The 21,718-nt window shown below is 43.8% G+C and overlaps 1 long non-coding RNA gene across 1 annotated transcript; it reads right to left on the bottom strand.

Moving 5' to 3' along the window:
• Window positions 1–3,212: 3,212 nt before the first annotated feature.
• Window positions 3,213–21,456, bottom strand: LOC144149138 (uncharacterized). Its single transcript, XR_013318197.1, has 6 exons — window positions 20,969–21,456; window positions 18,531–18,764; window positions 14,769–14,836; window positions 10,330–10,492; window positions 6,154–6,277; window positions 3,213–3,370 (listed from the first exon to the last, which is right to left on the bottom strand). It is a non-coding gene; the product is annotated as an uncharacterized LOC144149138 (long non-coding RNA).
• Between the last annotated feature and the right edge of the window lie 262 nt (window positions 21,457–21,718).

A 21,718-nucleotide genomic window follows, 5' to 3' on the forward strand; every position in this document is an offset into this window, starting at 1 on the left:
GCAAGAAGTATTTAAAAACTTTCAAATTTTGCGCCACAGTGACGTGTTATGAGCAAGGATGACGTCATACGGGCGAACAATAAAGCATAATTTTCAGTGCGTTAACTGCACGTTAACATTCAAGTGATGCGGTCAAATGAAACTATAGGCCCCATTACAGACGTCCAGTCATGTGTCGTCGCGACAGGTGAGTTAGGCGGCCGCCAATCGAACAAACAACGTTCCGTGACGTCATAGGAAAGTTGCGGGAAATGGGCTAGGGGGTCGCGACTGCTTCACACGTTTTCTTTCATATCTCCGTTATTTGTTCGAGGATTGCGATGATATTGGTATGATTGTTATCGGGACTAAGCAGTCTTTCCAATAAACCCAACTTGTATTTTGTCTTCATGGCTCCTTTAAGATCCGGAAGTTGCAAAGATGCCTTTTCCGCTATTGTTTGGAGGAGGGTCATAAAAGCGCTCAGCTGTTCTTTGGCTCAGCCGGCGCAGCGATCGCGAAGCTCGAGGCGTATCCACACTTTTTCTTAGTTTCCAACACCCTAATTTGTAGCTTTACAGTCTTGTGGGAAATAGGGTTTTGAAAAATTAAGCACCATTCTGGAGGGTGTTGAGATGGTGGGAATATTTGTTTGGCGTTTATTACACTTCAATTTCTTATTGAACATAATAACTACCTTGGGATTAAAACGTTTTTGCAAATCCGCATGTGTGACTTGTATATGCTCATACTAAAATGCATATTTCCGAAATTAGTGCATATTGATCTGTTGGTTGCGACAAGCCCACCGACAATATGGGAGAGATTTCCTCTGCTGGCCGTGGCCTGTGTTCTCGTCGGCCGAAGACAGACATGCTACTCCACCGAGCACCACTGGATTCGCTGGATGCCCTGGTTGCTGTAGCTTCCATGCAGGGTTAGGACTGTTCGGCTCCCTAACCCCTGGTACGTTTCCAAGTGTAAGGTCCTACAGGGGATCAGCCATGCATTTGGCCAGTACTTTTCCAGTGAACTATGGGGTATCCATGTGGATGGAAGCCTCTTCAAGTCTCCGTGTTGAATTGTGCACAAAACGGACGGTTGATGCACGGCCTCTAAGGCAACTATCATGACGAGGCCTCGTCGCACGATGACGGCGTTGCTGCCGGTGTCTCTCAGAACGAAACTTGTTGTCCGTAGATCTCACCGGTTATAACAGGCACACGCCTTGCAGCACTGTTCGTTTGGAGCTGGCGTTGCTTTTTACGCTGGGCACGTGTTGGTGCCAATGTGCCTTTATTACCGTGGTGCCGTTGCGGTTTGTCGTGACGACCCTTCTCAATACCGCAAGCCGACACCTGCTCTTTATCAGGAGGATTAGAGCCACAGCTGTCAGCGTGGTGGCCTTGTTTTCCGCCGCTTCCGCAGCGGATGTTCAGGCCTACTACTCTGCAGTTTTGCGCGCTGTGCGCAACCGGCGGCAATGGTCGAGTGGTAAAACACTCGTATCGTAAGCGGGAGGTACCAGGTTCGAATCCTGGGCCGCCGGATACCCACCAGTTTCTTTAAAAGGGTACAATCGTCCCCGTACCGTAGCTTGTCTCGACGGTGGAAAAAACGCTTGGAGCTCGACCACCAGCAACCACGGGAGGCCATGTGGTAGGTCCCTCGAACCCCTTCGGGCGGGGTCTGGGACCTCTGGGCACCCAGCAGTTCAAAGGGCACACGCTCCCCCTGTCTCGGCGGGGGATGAAGGGCTTGGACACGCACTACCACTGCGGCAGACGTGGTAGGTTCCTCTGGAGCCGCTGGTCACCCACCAGAATAAAAATGGGGACACGCGCCCCCCGTACGGGGGATCAACTGTACTGGAAACCACTCCACCACGTCGGTTTGTACCATGGGGTACACTGTTAAAAATTTTCCCGTAAATCTACGGTAATAATGACCGCTAACTCTTGATGCCGGCATGTATTCGTATTTATGCGTTGCGCTAATTTAACCGTTCCTTCCTTTTACGGCATTTTCACTGTTAGCCCAGAATACGCAACAGAAACCGTAATTTTGTCCAACGGAACAGGAACTGTAGCACACTTGTGCAGTGCAGAAACCGTAAGTTTTGTCCAACGGAACAGGAACTGCAGCACACTTGTGCAGTGCAGAAACCGTAAGTTTTGTCCAACGGAACAGGAACTGTAGCACACTTGTGCAGTGCAGAAACCGTAAGTTCTGTTCAACGGAACAGAAACTGTAGCACACTTGTGCAGTGCAGAAACCGTAAGTTCTGTTCAACGGAACAGGAACTGTAGCACACTTGTGCAGTGCAGAAACCGTAAGTTTTGTTTGATGATGCAAAACCGTACTGCATTTTTATGGAAAAGAAACCATTATTTTTCGTTACGGTTTGACACCGTCATGCACTTTCACAAGAGTGTAACTGTAAAAGATCAATACGGCATTTACCGGATGAATTTGAACCGTAAAGCAGGCTAACTGTATCGCAACTGTCGCAGCAGTAGCAGGGTTACGGCAAAAAATGAGCGCCTATAAAAGTTTTTTTGAACAAACCACTTCTGCATTTGCACTCTAACCTTACGCGATAGTCACATTATGCGGTCTATTCTGTTTGACACAAAACCTGCTTATATAGAAAACAAAAAAAATTTGCCTTTGGGAATGTCACTAGTTAGCCACGGCCATTTGAAATGGCTACAGTTTCTCATAGGCAAAATTATTTCATTTTCTAAATAAGCAGGTACCACTGGCATTCTTACTGTCAAACAAGATAGACTACATAATGTGACCTTTGCATAAACTTAGAGCACAAGCACAGCAGTGCAGAAGTTCAGAAAAAACTTTTAAAGAGATGCTCATTTATCATCGTTAATCTGTTTAGTATTTAATTAATGGTTTGAAGTTTAATCACAATCACTGGTACCCTTAATAAATACTGTATTTTCTTGACCCGTTTGACTTTGTTCCAGATTCATTTAGCTTTCTCAGTGCAATTAACTCTTAAGAGGCACATGTGGTACTATTTTTGAATACGCTACTAAAACACAATAGAGAAGAGAAGAAATTCTGCAGTTAGCATGTAACTTCAAGCATGCGCACTGAATCTGTTAACAATTTCCACCCACCACTTTGCTGCAATGAAACATATTTGGTGTACAGAATTTGTGTTGTTTATGACACAAATCGACATAGATTGGCAAGACTGACAGCAACAAGGGTACTTTTGAGGCTATATTGAGAACTGTATAATACATCATTCTGGACTTGCAACTTGCAACTTGTCTCGTATCACTTGACGGGCTTGCATGACGAACATTTCTGGATCAGATTGTCCAGTTGTCCAGTGGACGGTCCAGAAACTAGTTTAGCAGAGCAGCTGAAAACAAAAACAAGAAAGTATTTTTATTTGGGAGATTACCAAAGCCTGGACAATTACCAAAGCCATTACCAATAAAATATTAATTTCATTCTTCATTAAAACTGGGTGAAAATGCATGCCGTAGACCTATTTTGTATATTTGAGGACGACCATGAAATGGTACATAAAAAATAAGGCCAAAAAAAGCTGATATACCTTTAAAACATACCTTTGATTATAACAAGCTACCAGACGTGTCTGCATTTTTTTAGTGCAGAGGCCACCGTACTTACAAATGATAGCTTCCAGTAATTTACCATCATTACCACCAAAAAGGATTGATTAGTCTCTCACAGAAAAGTAGACACTACCTCGTGAACGGCTTGGGCTAATAATTGTATGAGTACATTTTGCTCTGTTTTCGAAATGTATTGAAATTGCCGCCCGTCTGCGGGAGATAGCGCGTGCATAAGAATGAGAACCTCGGCATGACGGCACGCGGAGGTGACAGAGGAAGCAGGGAAAGAAGATTCTCACTTGTAAGGGTGCAGCATCTTTATACCGTGTAATTATGGTATAAAGATTAACTTGAGTGTGCCTGTCTTGCCTTTGAGAATCACCTTTGACATTCGCCTTTGAGATTTTTTATGGCCATTCTTATCAATGTATTCGTGTATTGTAATATATCCAAATAATGACAGTACCAGCTGCTTTCGTCTTTTCCATTATCAGTGTGCCATGTTACACTGTGACATGTTACATTGTGAAAAGGGATACTGTAATTTGTATGCAGTTTGCTGAAAATGGCAAGAATTGCTCATTACTATGTGGAGTAAAACACCCTAAGGAGCAATTCTAAACCAAGGGAAAGCAAGTTAGGCCCAAATGACTGGGGCAAAAAGCAAGTGGAATTTCAAATTATATGCCAAATTTACCTGTAAGAACGTACGGGTAAGTCAAAGTCATGATAAGTAAGTCATGACAAGTCAGATTAGTACAGTACAGGATATATCTTTAAGTGGGGACACTGCTCTTAAAAAAATTTTTTAATTTTTAAGTAAACTTTGTGAAATTTTTAAGACTTGGTGCTTTCCCCCACTGATTTCTTTACACCTTAGTGGCACCAGTGGCAAGGAACCATTTTGAGTGCCCATTTCAAACACTGAAGTTTAATGGGCTTTAAAATTAGTTCCAAGCGATGCATCAAAAAACTGATTCTCTTATTGCACTCACCAGGGTTCATAATGTTGGAAAATGTAAAGATTACAGTTTTATGACCAACACTGCTTTGTCCCTTGTTCCTCCAAAAATGGTTAATTGCCTCTAATTATCTCGGGAACTAATTGACAAACTAAAAAAATAACGGAATATTTGAAATCAGTGGAAAAGAAGCAGCAAGAGTGACAAGTTTAACAGAGTTTACTTAAAAATAAAAGGAATAGTTTTAGGATCCATCCATGTCTCCCTTTAAGGAGCCATGAAGACAAAATACAAGTTTGTGTTATTCGAAAGATTTAATGTTTTATAGTGCCCCCAGCGCTTGTCCAAATGCAAACTCCCTTTAAGGAGCCATGAAGACAAAATACAAGTTTGTGTTATTCGAAAAATTTAATGTTTTATAGTGCCCCCAACGCTTGTCCAAATGCAAACAATGTTTTATTCACTGAGAAATTGATTAATTTAAGTTAAAATTTTAATTTTCCCACTAAATCGAGTGTTCTCGTGGTCCGCAATGACTTCACAGGAATTGAGCGCTCTTCTATGGTCCCTAGAAAGATATTTCTAGGGACCATAGCTCTGCAGCCAATTGGGAGGCCTTGTTTGCCGTTAGTGAACCTAGATGGCGCCACCATACCGTAGCATACCGTTTTCTGCCTTTGGCGCGGAGCAAAAATTTCTTTCTCCGTGGCCTTTGGTTTGTTTTTGACCGTATTTAAACCTGGCTTGGTTTTCTTCAGGAAGAAAATAATTGCTTCGTGAAACATAGTGCTCGCTCTATAAATATGCTCACGTAAAACACCGTTCCTTGCGTCAGTCGGCAAGTGTAGTCTGAGACAACCCCAAAGCCCTGCAGTCCTGTGCAGCTAAACCAAGCATAGCGCGCGCAGTACCAACAGCAGTACACATCGGCACTTCTGTTTACGTGTGCTTCCGAAACTTTCACTGTTTGTCCCACCCTTCTTATGGCTTTGAAAAGAATTTGCCCTACATTTAAGCACAAATAGCTCGTTCGGCAAGCTTGTAAGCTCTGCCTAATTTGCGTTTGCTTTTGCCACCCTCCGCAAATCCCAGAACTGTAACATGTGACGTCATAGGTTCTGCTGCGGGAAATGAGCTAGTGGGTCGCATGGCCATTCCCTTTTTTTCCTAAATATATAGCTTATTTGAGCGAAGTTTACGTTAGCAGTGGTGTAAGTATGATTCTAACGAGGCAATCTTTTGAATGAACCAAACTTGTGTTTTCTCTTCATGGCTCCTTTAAAATACACCCAGATTAAAAGAATACTTATTGGGTGCAGTACTTTCAGTCATATGAACAGACGCAGGGGTTAATCCAGAATTTTGATTTTGAGGGGGTGTCGAAATCCTCCTGAGGGGGTTGTCGTTCTCCTCCTGGGGAGAACGACAACCCCCCATATTGTGTATCCTCTTGGGAGGCTGTGTATATCCCCCTGGGTGGGGTTCTCGTGGTTGTGGAGTCTTTCTTTTTTTTTTTGGGGGGGGGGGGGGGGGAGGGGGGTATAAGTTCCAGAACAGACGCATACAGTTCACCACACAACTTATAAAGGCCTGCAACTCACATTGCTCCATTTCTTCTTGAATGTCTCAAGCTCTGCGGCGGCTTTCATGGCCTTTGACTCCGCTCCTTTGGACCGCACTTCCTCCTGTTTGGTACCTTCACTTGGTGTGATGCCAACTAGGTACCTAAAACAAAATAAACAGATAACAGTCAGTCCAGCCAACACATTAAATTCCTTGCTGGCTTAGCCTGTTCTTTTATTACCACAGTGACGCCTCTTTCTTAAGTGACTTAACCACAGCGACTTAATTCTTTCGTTACCGCACCTATTCAAAACCGTTCAATTTCAAAGATACCTTGGGAGCCCCTTTTCACAGCATTCCAGCCGTTTCTGGAACGATCTGGAGTTAGCTCAGAAAATGCCCTTTCAAATTCCATTTCGTTTTCATTTTTGCAATGAAAATGTGATTTTTGAGAAGCGTTTGCATTACCTGGGTGTGGAAAAGGGGCGTGGTCAACGCTACTGAAGAAGAATACGCGCCACTGGTAATTAGTCTGCATCAGCGTTTGTTTTTCTTTATAATGGTGAATCAGAAGCCGATTTTCCATCGTCAGGCTTGCACTCTGACAGTAATAATCTCAGAAATTGGCGGAAAATGTCAAGCAGTGTCTGTTTAGGTAGTTTTATTCCCTCTGCGTACGTTGTTCTAAGGTGTGTTGTAGTTTCACTTACCACAGGACCATTAACGAACAGTTTACAACTGTTTCGTTTTCATTTCTGCATGGCGAAATTCATATAGGCGCTACCACGCAGTTACCCAACTTCAAGCCTACTTGAGCCACCTTCAAGCCTTGAGCATCCGCTACTAATCCTTGAAAAAAGCCTGCCGTTCCTGATTTCACCCACCCTAACCCAATTTCTGTGATGAGAACTTCCCAGGCAAGTCAAACGATAGCACCCAGTCACCAGATATCAGTTTCGACGAGGAGAGTGCTTCAAACCGCCTTACACACCGCCTGCCAGTTTCGTTTTCATACGAGGCTATCTTCAGAGTGTAGTGTTATTTCTTAGTTGAACCCTCTATTCGGACAGTCTCCAATACGTTTTGTACTGTTTCTTTTCAAAAATTTTAGGTGGCACTGCAATGGAGGAGGCTGGTAATGCTGATCTTTTTTTATCACACAACAGCAAAAGTTTGCAGGGCACGATTCTAGCGCATTGCACCTCACTGCTGCAAGCAAGGCTACATTAGCGAGTCAGAACATCATAACTGACGGTGAGCGTCAACAAGCATCAACTTCATTTTGTTTTCAACATCATGCATGTTTTTCCGCATTGCGCGCTTGCCCCAAATACTCTGCTGGCCGGAAATGCTAAGTCGGTCATTGACAAGATGTTTTTATGTTACGTGGGGGCAAATTGCTGCCGCTGCTAATGTCAAACCACCAGATTTCCTCCAGGGAACCGCCAGAAATTGCACATTTTGAAATTTAGGTTGGGCTTCACTGCATGGCAAGAGCACAATGCAAACTAAAATTTTTTTATATATCTGACAAACTGCTCCACGCAAGTCGACCTTTCTTCTAGGGCGCGTTTTGAAATGCTTCCCTACAAATTGTATATTCTAATTTTTTTATACTACCGGTGGTTTTCTTCAACGAAGGAACGGAAACCAGCGAAAAAGGACGAAAAACACGAGGAGAGACGAGACAACACAACGCTGGACTAGCAGCTGAAATTTAATTGAAGAAACCGACACACTCTGTGAACAGCCAAGTCAATGCATGCGCCAACACGTACGCGTGAACGAATGAAAATGCTATTGTTACTAACTACCTCCACTTTCGTATCGACACCTCTCAAGTTTGAAGGAAGCCGATTTCTTTGTCGCTGAGGGTGATAGACGCAGGTGCGCTAATGCAGTTGCCTTCCTGCTGTTGTCTTATGAAGAACGCCTCCAGTACTTCCCTCTAATTCTTAGTCCTCTAATTCTTAGTCCTGCAGTACTTCCCTCTAATTCTTAGTCACAGGGACCAGATGAAAAGAAGAAAAAAAAGAAAGGTTGAAGTAATGCCGTATATACATAAAGTGTTGCACAACATAAAGAAAATTGCTTCGCAGCACGGGGTTCAAGTGGTCTTTTCCGCGCCGTGTAAACTCTCCAGACTGTGCGCGTGCTTTGGAAATATGGGAAAAGAGAAATGCGCGTGTAAGACAAACCATGCCAAGAAATTCGTTAAGTGTGAGCACAGTGTCATCTATAAAATTCTGCTAAAGTGTGGGAAGGTTTACATCGGCCAAACCGGCCGATGTGTCAATGAGCGGCTGGAGGAGCATTGCGCGTTAGTTCTCAAGGAGCTGGACACCTTGCCTTTCACTGTCGACAGTGCAAGTGCGAACCATTATTTGATAGTGTAACGATCCTTGGAAAAGGCAGGACTAAGAATGAGAGGGAAATACTGGAGGCGTTCTTCATAAGACAACAGCAGGAAGGCAACTGCATTAGCGCACCGTCTATCATCCTCAGCGATAAAGGAATTGGCTTCGTTCAAACTTGAGTGGTGTTGATACGAAAGTAGAGGTAGTTAGTAACAACAGCATCTTCATTCGTTTCACACGTACGTGTTGGCGCATGCGTTGACTTGGTTGTTCAGAGAGTGTGTCGGTTTCTTCATTAAATTTCAGTTGCTTGTCCGGCGTTTTGTTGTCTCGTCCCTCCCCGTGTTTTGCGTCTTTTTCGCTGGTTCCCATTCTTTCGATATGCACCAACTGGCCCAGCAAGCTGCACTTCTACAGTACTTTTCTTCAACAACTCGGACGCACCACAATCTTTGTTTTGTTGCTTCTCTCGCTGTCAGTGAATGTGTGCATACATTTCCTTCTCGCTCAAAATAAGGTTAAGCACGTGGTGCCATTTCACAGCAGCAATTAAACGAAAATTCGGAAGTTTTTCATGATGTGTCTGGCTTGCGCCAGTTTGGTGTCGCTGAAGGCCATCTACAGTGTGCTACTGGTGTTAGCTGAAGGGCAGTTCTTTGTATGCAATGCTCGTAAGACCTCGTTTCAAAAGCGCTGCTATGTGCACTTGTGCTTCTGTACAAAGTGGCGACTTTTGTCTGCAAGCGCCGTGTGACATCTCTATGAATGGATACCCTGAGATGCTTGCTAGCCACCTGCACAGACTGGCTATCAGTACGGTGTGCACACGATTTTCCCATGCTTTGCGCTTGCTTCACGATGAGACGGTCTTGTGAGTGTTTAAAAAGTGCTGCATAAGCAATTCCCTGGTCTGCACCATGGATGACAACCCCAAAGAGTAATCTGAGACGAAACAGGTTGTATCCTCAATAAACCAATAGCGTGTACCAATTCTTTTTTTTGCATTTTTCGGCTACAAGGTCAGGAGGTCGACTTGTATTCCAGTTCGATCTCTATTCCGCATAATACGGTAACCGACACACCTGCTGAATCTGCACTTTTATTCTGCAGTTGTCATTTCTTCTCTTCAAGTTGCTGCAATGAACTGACTTTCTCCTTGATTTTGTGGCATAAAATATTTCATTCAGACACCGCATGCCCCTCTACAGTGCTGCTTAAACGGGTCAGAAAGAACTAGCCTTAGGTAGCTCGCTCAACTACATTCCATGCTTGAAAGATGTTTTTTTAAACTGAAGAATGACAAAAATAGTGAAAGATCTTAAAATTTCCGGTTACAAACCACAGAAGTGATGTAACAGCAGTAATACTATAAATTGAGGTAATGGTGTGCTAATTGCACATTACAACTCGAATGATGTCTTGCAACACAACTGACGCACAACTACTATCCCACAGTCATGCTTCATGGCAATGGCTTTAGACTGCAGCCGCTAGTGGCACTAACAAGATGTCATATGGACTCGGCAAGAAAGTGGCAGGTGACATACCACTACTACATCTCTTGCCATTATTATTCAGCTTAGTTGTTGGAAGTTTGCATTAAAATTGGCCTCGTAGTGATTGGGTCAATGCAGTACATAATTTGAATAACCAACAGTTGCATTTTGTCTTCACAGTTTAACTTGATTGGCCGCATCAGATGTATAAGTAGGTGGTATCACGACTATGTTGCTCAGCACCACTGCTTATGAGGATGCCAAGTTTAACAAAATACAGCTGTTATCTGCAAGGCAGATTCACCAGAAGCTACTACACCAACAATAAGCAGAGTATTAAACTAAACAGAAAACAACCTACCTTTGAATGAACTCCATTGTCGAAGCAACCCCTCTGGGATACTTGATGTTCAGGCAGAAGTACAAAGCCAAAAGAAGCTCCACCCCAAGCAGGAAGCTTATATTTTCCACGACAAGTGCCCGGTCGACAAACACGTGGCAGCTGCAGTTAAAGAGTGTCTGGCCTGAGAAAGACAAAGAAGTCATAATTGTACAGCTGGAAATATATAATACAAAAGTGATTGAAGCAGCTGCTTTTTTCTTTTGTTTAAATCGCTCAGATAGTCTCCATGAACATCCCCCAGACAAGTGTTATTAGAATACATCTGAATACCAAATGCTACATTACAATTCAGACGGTCCCCCGATATCCAACAAACTCCCATTTAGGCGAATTTGAAGGAACCATGAATATTTGTTCATATTATTAAAAATTTGTCTTAAGCAGACGCTTGCCTAATTCTGTGCATGTGGCAAGAGAGCAAAAGAGGTGGACATTTTACCCATAAAATTCGTCATAACCAAGTTCGTCTCAACGAGAGTCTACTGTATATGTTACAGGCATTTATATGAAGTGTTTTCTTTTTTTTTCTCAATAAACGTTTCGGCTCCTTCTATGCCACCATGACGTACGTGATTCATGCACCTAGTTAGATTTTCCTTGCGAATGTGAAGTTAACTATACACTCAAGAATCTAATTTGATTTTAATTATTGAAATTAGGTGGACATGGAAAACCATTTCTCAAGGTTCCAATTGTTCTGAGCTGAGCTAGCCCAGTGCCACGACAGCCAGGCAGACTTGCTTTGAAACAGAAGGAAGGAGGATAAATGAAGCATCGCGGGCTGCAAGGACAAGAGGAGGAGTGAACTGCCTCAGGCAGCCAGAAAAGGGGTGGTCAAGTCAGTCGACACACTCTTGAGCATGCCGTGGCAAAAACACTTACACCAGGATATCTTGTTTTCTGATAAGGTAAACAGGTATTGTCAATTTGGCACTTGTATCTGTCACATCTGCTTCCTAAAACCAAGTTCTGTACTCTGTTCGTGCTATTTTATGCACAGTTTCAAAAGGTAAAAACTAGTTGGCCATACTCAGCCATACAAGCTTGCTAACATGTTGTCCAAGCCAATGTGAGAACGATTTTAGAGGATTGTGCAAGGGAAGTGGCACTTTAGCATACACTTCTGCTAAAATTGCATGTAAATCAGTTGAAAAACTGAAAACATGGCCCAAGCATTCCACACTTTTTTTGTGGTAGAGCAGTCTCTTCACACTTCATTTATCATAATGGAGAACTTTGAAAGAAAAAAAAACAAAATCCGCTGAATCAGAGTTCCGGGCTCGGTGTTGTAATAGCAAAACAAGGTGCCAGTACAAATCCTTGTCCTCTCCATGCTTATTCTAGGATGCTAATTTGCTAAGCACGCAAATAAAGCATTACTGTTTCTGTTGCCATCAGGTGCTAAAGACAAGCTAGCTCTCTGGTTGATCTGTCTTCACAGACTGTAAAAGAGTCGAGTGCACTCGGAGTTGTCTTGTTTTCATGTGAAAGCATTTTTTAACTCGGTAGGTTGAAAACTGGCACACTGGCAACAAACAAAATGGTTAAAGGCGCAGTCACACTAGCCTGACCATCGGACGATTTGATCGGCCAACACCGTGTCGGCGAGCTGTCGGCAGCCATGTCACACCACGTTGACACCGACCGTTGGCCAATCGTCTGCGTCAGCGAGAAATCGGCGGGGCCTCGGTGTCTGCACGATGTCGGCCGACGCGCTTGTCACACCACGCCGACGACCGCACGGCGACCCTCTCCACTGGGGATCTCTTTCTTTCTTTAGTCAAACTTAGAGTATCGTGTCACGACTGCCGCGACATAAGCCGTTCGTGTGTACTCGCGTGTGCGCTGCTTGTACTGTGTGTACTTCTCAACTTCTTGTTAGATCACAAACAAAGATAAAAGAGCTGTGTTCGCTGCTGCCGTGGCAGTAATAATACGGATTTTATGGATGAACCCCGGCAAAAAGACCTCTGTAGCACGTAGAATATGCATCTAAATTAGTACGTACGTCAGCGGAAATTTAACCTCCTCTAATAGAGAAGGCTTTACAGTGCACCATGGTACCGCATTTTTGAGAAACGCGGTGCAAGAAAAGTAAGCTTAATTGTGGCTCCAGACGCCACTCGCTGTTTCGAAGAAAATTTTCCATAACAAAGGTAGTTGCTTCTCAAAATCACGCAGAAAATGATTCGAAAATTGGATACACAGACCATGCTCCTTTAAAAACCGCAAAAAAAAAAAACCCACCCCGTCAGGAATTGAACCCGCAACGTCGAGCGAGCGAGCGAGCGAGCGGCGCGACGCATGACACCACTGTGCCCCAACACAAATGCCGACCAGCTGCCAATTAGCCTGTGTACTAGATGGAGGTCCATCCTTCGTGTAGTACATCGGTGTTTACTAGCTGGTTTACAGAACTCCTGGCTGGTAAACTGAAAGCAATGTTCCCCGAAGCCCCCACAATAGCTTATCGCCATCAACTCCACTGCTTCGCGAAAGCGCTCGCGAAAATATGTGTGCCCGGCTGCGACTGCGATTTCACACTGCAGGGATAGTGCTTGCCGTACTTTGGTTTTGCGTTTTACGATAAAAACCTTGGCCGATATTTATCCGTTATTACCCAAATTACCCTACGTAACTTTTTTTCTGCATGAAACTGATTTTTTTTTTGTACAGGCGAGCCGATAGCACACACATGTGCAGTTTGCAGTTCGGGGGAGCGGTGTCGCCGAAGAACACGGCGGAAGCATCTAAAGCCAAACTACGGATCGCATTAGCGCTAGTGTTGAGTTGCATGAGCTTCATGGACGTTACTGAGTTTATTACACTCCAGAAACTAACCAAACAGAGCTGCATTCATTGTGGCACGAATGTTGTAGGGGCGCAGTTTTCGCTTCTCGGTCTATTCTCAACGACGCGTCAGGCGACTGGTCGGGCTAACGGTTTTGCTGGCGCCTTCGGTCGGCAAGCCAGCTACACTACGCGCACTTTCCATCGGCCAACATGTTTATGTCACCGTCAGCGTAGTATAACAACGTAGTCTGGCAACTGAGCAGTTGGCCAATGGTTCAGCGACTCGTAAACGTTGCCGTCGCATTGTCATCACTGCCGTGTCAGCCAAGTGTGACCGCACCTTAAGGGATCGAAGAATACAAACCGGGTGGAAAAATATATATATAGGCCAGACCGTTCAAAACTACTAGAACTGCTACCATGGCTCATACATGTCCGCATTGTGCAGCGCAAAGCAAATGTCAGGCAGATTTCACAGAACAGAAGCACACAGTCTTTGTCAAAATTTTCTAGGCCAAGCCAAAAGTGTACAGGCTGCAAAAAAATTTACAAGCTTGTGTACCGGGCGAGGCTGAAATATTTTATGTCGGATATATAGACAAGACACCTTTCTTTCTTACTGTTATAAAATATTTTTGTCACATTTAAAGGTAAAGCCGATTCTTTGAGTCCTTTGTGGTCGAGAGGGCTTAGGATTGACCTAGAAAAGTTTGAGAAAAGGTGCACATAAGCTTTTTTCTTTTACCTTAATGTGTAGGTTACCTTACAGAGCAAAAACAGATGGAAGCAAAGAATACATTTGAAATAGATACCGTTCTTTCGCACGTATAACCCGCACCAAAAATGCCCAAATTCTAGTGGCAAAGTAGGGTGCACATAATGCATGGGGTTCTCCCTTTCGTGCAGGTTCACGGCAATGTGCGTGGTGTAACACAGGCTAAGCCTTCGATTACACGAAACATACAAGGAAGAAAACACAAGAATGGCGAATTGTGACTTTCGGCTTGCAGTCAGTGTATTGTACTTGCTAAATATACGCGTTTTCTTTAGTAGTCCGGGAATCAAATGTCCGGGAAATACGCGAGGATATTTTTTTTCTTTTTCGGCATCTCAAAGTGGAGGTGCAGATTATATGCAGGGGCGGGTTATATGCGTGGGGAAATATGGTGTTTTATCAGAAAATCAGTATTGTATTACTACACACAAAAAAAAAATTAATGAGTAATCTGGCAAAGAGAAAAGACGTTTTTCTGGCAGAATACAAACACCAGTTGAATCAATGAAAACAATGGTGCTGCATGCCCACATTGCTCTTTTTGAAATTGATGATCACGATACGATACTCTTAACAATCAAGGTGGCCATAATATTTACCTGAACCTCTTTTTGATTGACGGGTGGCTAACCTACAACCCAACAGAGTATATGCTTGGCCAATATATGTAATTCATGCCAGCCATTTTTAATGCCGCAATTTCCTGTGCCAAACTTGGAGGCTTGAAATGTATCACATTTTATACAAAGTTTCAACAAGTTTAAAGCTAATTATCAAAACCCTTCAAAAAAATGAAGGGGATAAAAGGAAATGAATTGGGAAAGCTTACCCAGCGCTCCAATAATTGGCAATTCAAGGAAGTCTGGTCCGGAATTCTTCTGTAAGTTCTGTTGATGCCTAATACACAATGAAAAAATAGAAGGGCAATAAGAACACATTTTAAAGATGTCTCCAAATATCTAGAGGCCTTTGATCTATTCTGTTGTTTTACAGGTACAACGGACCTTCTTAATCCTCAGAAAAACGTCTGCTGTAGCCGAAGTATGCAGTATCAGACACGGGAGGGGAAGGGGAGGGGTTATGAGTGCAAAATTGGGTACTTTGACCGATATTGCATATACATAGTACAAACACTGTTGTTTTTACATGCCTGCAGCACCTCAGTGTTTGCCCACGGGCAAAGAATCGCCTAAATATCATTTCCAAAGCTTAGCACCAGCACTTGGAAAAGGCCTACTGCATGCGGTCAAGTCTGTAAAGATGCATGATAAGCAGAACAAATGAAGCAAGAATATAACTAGGAGCAATTATTAACCAGCTACAAAAATCAGTTGCGCCCATCAGAATTAGCTGGGCGCTTTGAATCCCTTCGTGACAAGGCAGAATTCCAGAAACCATTCGTCAGAAAAATCCAATCGCTGCCTGACGTTCCCCCAAAGCAGCTTCCACAGTTTTTATGATTTTAGTCAGGTCATTGAAACAGCTGTAATGAAATAATCTGGTGATGGACAGCTGTGAAATAGAAAGTTAGACCATTTGGACTGCGCACGGCCACCGGCAGATTGCATACAATGTACGGGAACCAACCCCCCTGAGGCATTTCTTACCTTTTTCACCGAACGAAACGGGATTGATGCATGCACGGGAATAATAAATACTGACCTTCACTGAACCCGGGTTCTTAATTACATAAAAAAAACTGTGACGAAGGGAAGACTTAACTCCAGGTGCCCCACTTCGCGCACTCGTAGCACTGTTGTTCAATCTCACCACAGTCGCGTTTATCGGCAGCGGCCTCATTCTTGATCGTCGAGCGGACCATCTGCTTAGACAGGCCTGTACTTCTCGTGATGTCGGCCTGTTTTTCCCAATGTTTGACAGCGCTAAATGGGCTTAATTTCTCCGACAGTGAAATCAGCTACCCTGCCACTCATGCCGCTGGTCGCAAACACACAAAAAAAAGACAAGTCTACTGGCACTGGTTTACCTTCGCTGCGCCAACTACCCGGCTGCCAACAATGTTGCCAGACATAGGTTTTCTCGCCAAATTAAACAAAGAAAAAGCATGCCGACCCTGCGGAAGCCCGATTTAAACATTCAGTCGAAAAATTTCGCCTAAAATTTAGTCTACTGTAGCCGATAGTCTGCTCTAGCCGGGTCCATTATGAGCGGAGTGGACTCCATTTAAAATGCATGGGGACCAGACAAAGCAACAGAAATGGACTGTTGTAACCGAAAGTCTGTTGTTGCCGGATCCGCTGTAACGAGCATAGCCTGTATGTACCTGTATATTTATATACGTATTATTGCAGGCAGCATGTGTAGCACTGCCAAAAGCTTGGGTGATATGCAGACATCTTATAATTTACTCCAGGTAGTCCACTAATTGTCATGCATGTAAGAGGTGAGAACGCACACGTCACATTTCATGCAACGTTGATGTTAGGCCATCCGGAAGCAGAAAAATTAATTACAATCCCTGTGCATAATGTTTCGGTGACACGTTATAGCCCCTATCCTGCAGGAAAGTCCTCGCTACTTGTAACTGTATATGACTGCAATGCAGTAGCCACGCATTGGGAGAGCCAAACTACACGAATTCCTCACAAGCAACAGAAAAAATTATTGGGTGAACTTTTTAAGAATGTGAAAGCCTACTTGGGCCTTTTGTTGAACTCTTGTTGAAATTTGCGGCTGCACCCTGTCACATGTATTGCATCTTCAAAAGCTCGTTCCACTCGCTCTCTATTGCCAGGAGCGTCCTTGTTAGTCCCCGTCCATACATTTACCCTTCAAGGCGGCTTGTATAGAACGTGTGGCAGCCCCCCCACACTCCTTTGGTGTTCCACTTTCTTGAGGCGCGTTCAATTCCTCCTTCTCCCAGCCCTCCTTCAAACCTCCTCCTGCGCTGCTATTTCCCTTTTCTGGTATGTGATCACCAGCTTGCACTTGCTCTGCCCACAGCTTCCACTTTTTTGTACCATTACTTGGCACTTCACGCCGTGTGCGCTTGGTACAGAGATATCTAAAGCTTTCATCCTAAAATGTCAAATAACAAGTTAGACTAAAGCTTTTAACAGTTCCCACTACACAATCTGTGGGATGTACATGGTGCAAGCTTAGATGAGGGCCTGGAGTGAGAGTGTTGCCTGGTCAAGGTTGTTGGTTATTGCTAGTGACCGAGTCAGCTCAAATGTCCTAATGGTGGACAGGTAAGCAATGGTCGTACTGAGGTTTCATGCAGCCAAGAAACAGTTCCTAGGTCCTGGCTAAGGTGGAAACGCATGGCCTCTCTTTAGTGTTACTGGAGTCTTGAAGTTTTGGGAGTGGTGAAGAAAAGGCCCGCATGTGGTCATTGGAGGATTCAGCTAGCCACATTCCAAACATTCGAAGGCTTGTTAACGTTTATCAACCACTCCTTCTTGTACCAGAATTATTCTTCTCTTCTCTACATCTCACTTTTGTGCCCAAGGACTGGTGCATTTCAGTCATCCCAGCTTTTTAAGACATGCCTATACTTCTTACATGATATCAGCCCCCACATTTTTCTGTTTCATCTAAAACAGTGCCCAGTAGGGGTGCAGCTGTTGTGATGTCAGAATACCCCCCAAAATTTATGCATAGAGAAAAATGACGTATATTGTTTGGGCAACCAGAGCAGTCACACCTTTTTTTTCCTGTTGGTGTATAACACCTCTGAAATATTGGTCTGCCTACACCACTAGTGCACAGCATGACAGAAAAGAAAGTGGGAGGTGTTTTATGGCACGACGTCAGCAACACATAGCATTTTGCTTAAAGCCAACCTGTCAGATGCTGCTACGAGCCTGGGTGAATGCCAGAGTGTAGAATCTATAACACCTATGTTGAAATGAATTTCTGCCACACCATCTTGGCTGCAGCATTTCACAAACTTCAAAAGTTATCTGACAGTATTAACACAGAAACATGGAAAATCTTTTTGTTATTGGTGTAACAGCATTTTTCTGTGCATGCAGGAGAAAACAAGCTGAAGAGTATTCAAGGCACTTTTGCCTTGCGTCAATGCAACAGGAAACAATAACAATATTTGTACTTGGTATATATCACCCCAAGTGCTTCAATATCGAAGTGCAGTTATTGGCTAAGGAACTGAAGCTCCGAAATCCCAATTCCCACCTTCCCATCCATTTTGGTGAGCAAAAAGAATGCCCGCAAACTGGTTAGAAAAAACAACTTTTACCTCTCTGAATGAATGTGGATCTGAAAACAAAGAGTGCTCTACTGCAAAGAATGTTTTACTCATTTACTTAAAACAATTACCAAGCATTCCTGATGGATTGGCACTTATTAAAATTTTCTCGATTGTCGTGGAGGGTGCAGCAGAAGGTATCACTATTTACCGGCTGTGCTAACTGGAATCCTCACACCCAAAGTTGGGAGAAGAAATTTCTCCCATCTCACTTCCACCCTCTTTTAGCTGTAACAGATAAATATCATTAAAAGGTTACACTTAAAAAAGTACTATGCATTGCCTTCTTTGTTTTGTATAGCTGAACCATCACTGCACACAGATATACAGCTACAATACAAGACATGGGAGCACTCTTACCTCGTGCAGCTGCATTATCTTCTCCAGGTCGTCACCAAAGTAGGACACCAGCAGTGGGATCAGGCAGATTGAATCAGCATTTTCCTTGCCAAGATTAGTTCCAGCCTGTTCCATCTTTAGGGCCCACTCCAGAACGCACTCGCTCATGGAGGAGGACCGAATGAACAACACCAGCTCGGCCACTCCTCTTTTGGCACGCCGCACAGCTTCCGCCTGAGGCTGACACCTGTGAGCCTAAAGAGTTCATATAATAACATGGCATCAACATTCAATAACACAAAATTGCATTTACCATTGGAGTTTTCTTTCACACGCAAGGCATTTATGCCTAGCTTGAGCTTACCCACTCAACTATACAAATCCTTTGTTCTTAGGTGATTGAGCATACTGTACTTACTCGCGTAATGAACCCACTTTTTTTCCCAGAAAATTCGGCGTGAATTTGGGGGGAGGGTTGATTATGCAGGACAAAATTGCCACAGTTTTAAAGGTCGAAATTTCATACAATAAAGTTGCTCAGAGAAGCACTGTCAGAGCCTTGCAATTTTCGTGGAAACACGTAGGTAATTATGTAATCAAATTTCTTTTTTATTCGCAACATGCTAGTGGGTTCGTACTCGCCATGGAGCTATACCCTCCTTAGTAAAGTTGCTTGCCGCCTCACATTTGCTGTCGGCTCACAGCGCACCGTCTTGCGTGCTATCAAGGCACTCAAAAACTTCTTTTCCGACACCGGGAAACTTCCCTTCTTTAGACCCACGAAACACACGGCGATCCCCCTGTTCCCCACCCGGGGGCAAGGGGTCAAATGAATGAAATATGCAGAAAAATGACAAATGCTCAGTGAAAGAGGTCTCTTTAACGCCATCTCAATCTTCATGCGCTGCGTATTTCAACCATGAACACGGTCTGACTTGAAAATGTTATCATAAAAAGATCACACACGTATATATATTTCAGAGATCGTGTTTTTAGCACATGCACTGTCACAGGAAAATAATATGTAACTTAGAAACCCAAGCATGCTTCAGAAATAAACTGAGATAGACAATAACAAATGAATAAGTGCTCCTTGCATTTTGCCATTAAAGAACCAAAATGTTATGTTGTCATCAGGAAATATGCGGCTTGGGATCGCGATGCAGATTAACATTGCTCTGAAGCAGGCCTGGGTTTCTAGATTTTTTTTGAGTGGCCAGCTACATTCTGTTTGTGGGATTTTTACAATAAAATAAAATCATAAATAGACATAATAGCATGCTTTTTGTCTTTCCACTTGTCCCCTTCTGTCGTCACGCTGTGTACACCATCCTTACAAACATATTCTGAACTGCAAACATAACTTGCCCATTTATAAATTGCAAAGTCGCATTAAGCTTTACATAAGATATCCTATTTGCTTTTTACGTAATTAGGTTTCATTGTTGAGATTGAATACGTTGAAGTAACTAATCTATGGGTGCATAGTAATAGAGGGCAGCAAATTAATGATTGGGGTGGGGATCTTTAACGTGAGCGAGATTTCAAGACAGGTATTTTTATTCCACACTTCCATCCCAAAAAGAGCTGCGCCCCTAGAACAAATAAAGCGACGCGGCGAACGTCTTGGCTCCTGAGTAGAATTACATGTTCCATAAAACAATTATGCATGATAAAAATCATAAAGCCAACACTGAAAAACAAGCACTGTAATAAAAGTATCATACATATTAATGTTATCCAACACTACTATACTTACCAGCAGAAATGACATTGTTCAAAAATTTTTCAGAAAGATTTTTTTGAAGTTACATCTATTTCGTGAAGTTGGTCTAGATAAAAATTGCGTAGTTTAACTTACTCTTAAACACCAGGCAAAAAAAAAAAAAAAAAAAGCCCCATAACATCCTACGCTCTCATTTTTCGTTGCGTCAAACCCAGCTACAGCTTTCCCGCATAAACTAGATGCCTAGCGGTGAAGGCTGAGTCAGGACGCAGCAGGGGGAACAAAACGTGCAGCTTGCGTAAAGTGCATGGCATATTTCTGAAATACAGAACACGCTATATCATACTACTGCATCAGAACTGCCCACAACGCAATTTTTAAATTAATTTCGCCTCGTAGAGGCTACACTCGCGAGTAAACTAAGCTGCCTTTTGTTCGTTGCCAACTGGCTGTTTACACGCTGCGTATACCTTATTTACAGTAACACCGTGCTCTTTATCTCAAGAGACGCAATGCGACCGCGTATACCTTATTTACTATAACGCCCAGCTCCTTATCTCAAGGGACGCGATGCGACCACATGTAGTATAATCTCGCATCTCCAAGCTGCCTGCGCGAGGGTTAGCTCGCGACCTTCAGTCAACCGTTCGGCGGCATTAAAACGCTCGCGACATGGACAACTTACACCTGCCAAACAATTCTAAATCATCCACCTTCACGGGAGACTTCTTACCGTGGAAGCAGTCTCGTGGAAGCAGTCTCGTTGTTCCAGCGTTGGCAGCGGTCAAACAAATCTCGAAACTATACGCCCTTGACGAACTTCGCAGTCATGGAGCCCGCAAGCTTCCGAACGGCACGGACGGCGCGAAAAAAGTTTTCGTTGGGCTGTCTGCGCATGCGTGTCTCGCTCCGCGATCAGCCGCGCGGTTCCCGCTTGGTGCTCCGGTCACGTTGCGCCGAGAAGAAACGTAGAGACGAGAAATTTGATGAGAATGTTGCCGAAATAAAGTGAAAATGCTGGGTACGTTGCTTATACGCTATGGAAATGTCTGCTAATAATTGAATGAAGCAGAAATAAGGGGCCAGAAGGCCTGAACGTCCGTATTTTGAAGATACGGTACAGGTACCGTAAGCGGGAACGTACGGTTTCGCAGCGCCTACGGCGCGTTTACGGCTCCAGTGGCGTAAAGTTCGCTGTAATTTTACGGTTTTTTCTAACAGTGTACGAGAATGTGGGAGGTACTTCGGTACCGCTGGGCACTACCCAGTGAAAACATGGTACACGCAGCCCCTGCACATAGGATCTCGTGCTTGGGAAGTTACCCGACTTTGTCGGGAAATGCCCCAATGGAAGGGGTCGTAACTTTTACCGCAGCGGTGGCTCAGAGGTACAGCACTCGCCTCGTATGCGGAAGGTGTTTGAATTCTGGTGCCGCCGGGCAGCCACCGGATTCTTTAATGGGTACAGGCGTCCCTGGTCGAT

This window comes from Haemaphysalis longicornis, unplaced genomic scaffold, assembly GCF_048455015.1.
Source record: "Haemaphysalis longicornis isolate Haplotype H1 unplaced genomic scaffold, Haemaphysalis longicornis Haplotype H1 scaffold_8, whole genome shotgun sequence".
Lineage (NCBI taxonomy): Eukaryota > Metazoa > Arthropoda > Arachnida > Ixodida > Ixodidae > Haemaphysalis > Haemaphysalis longicornis.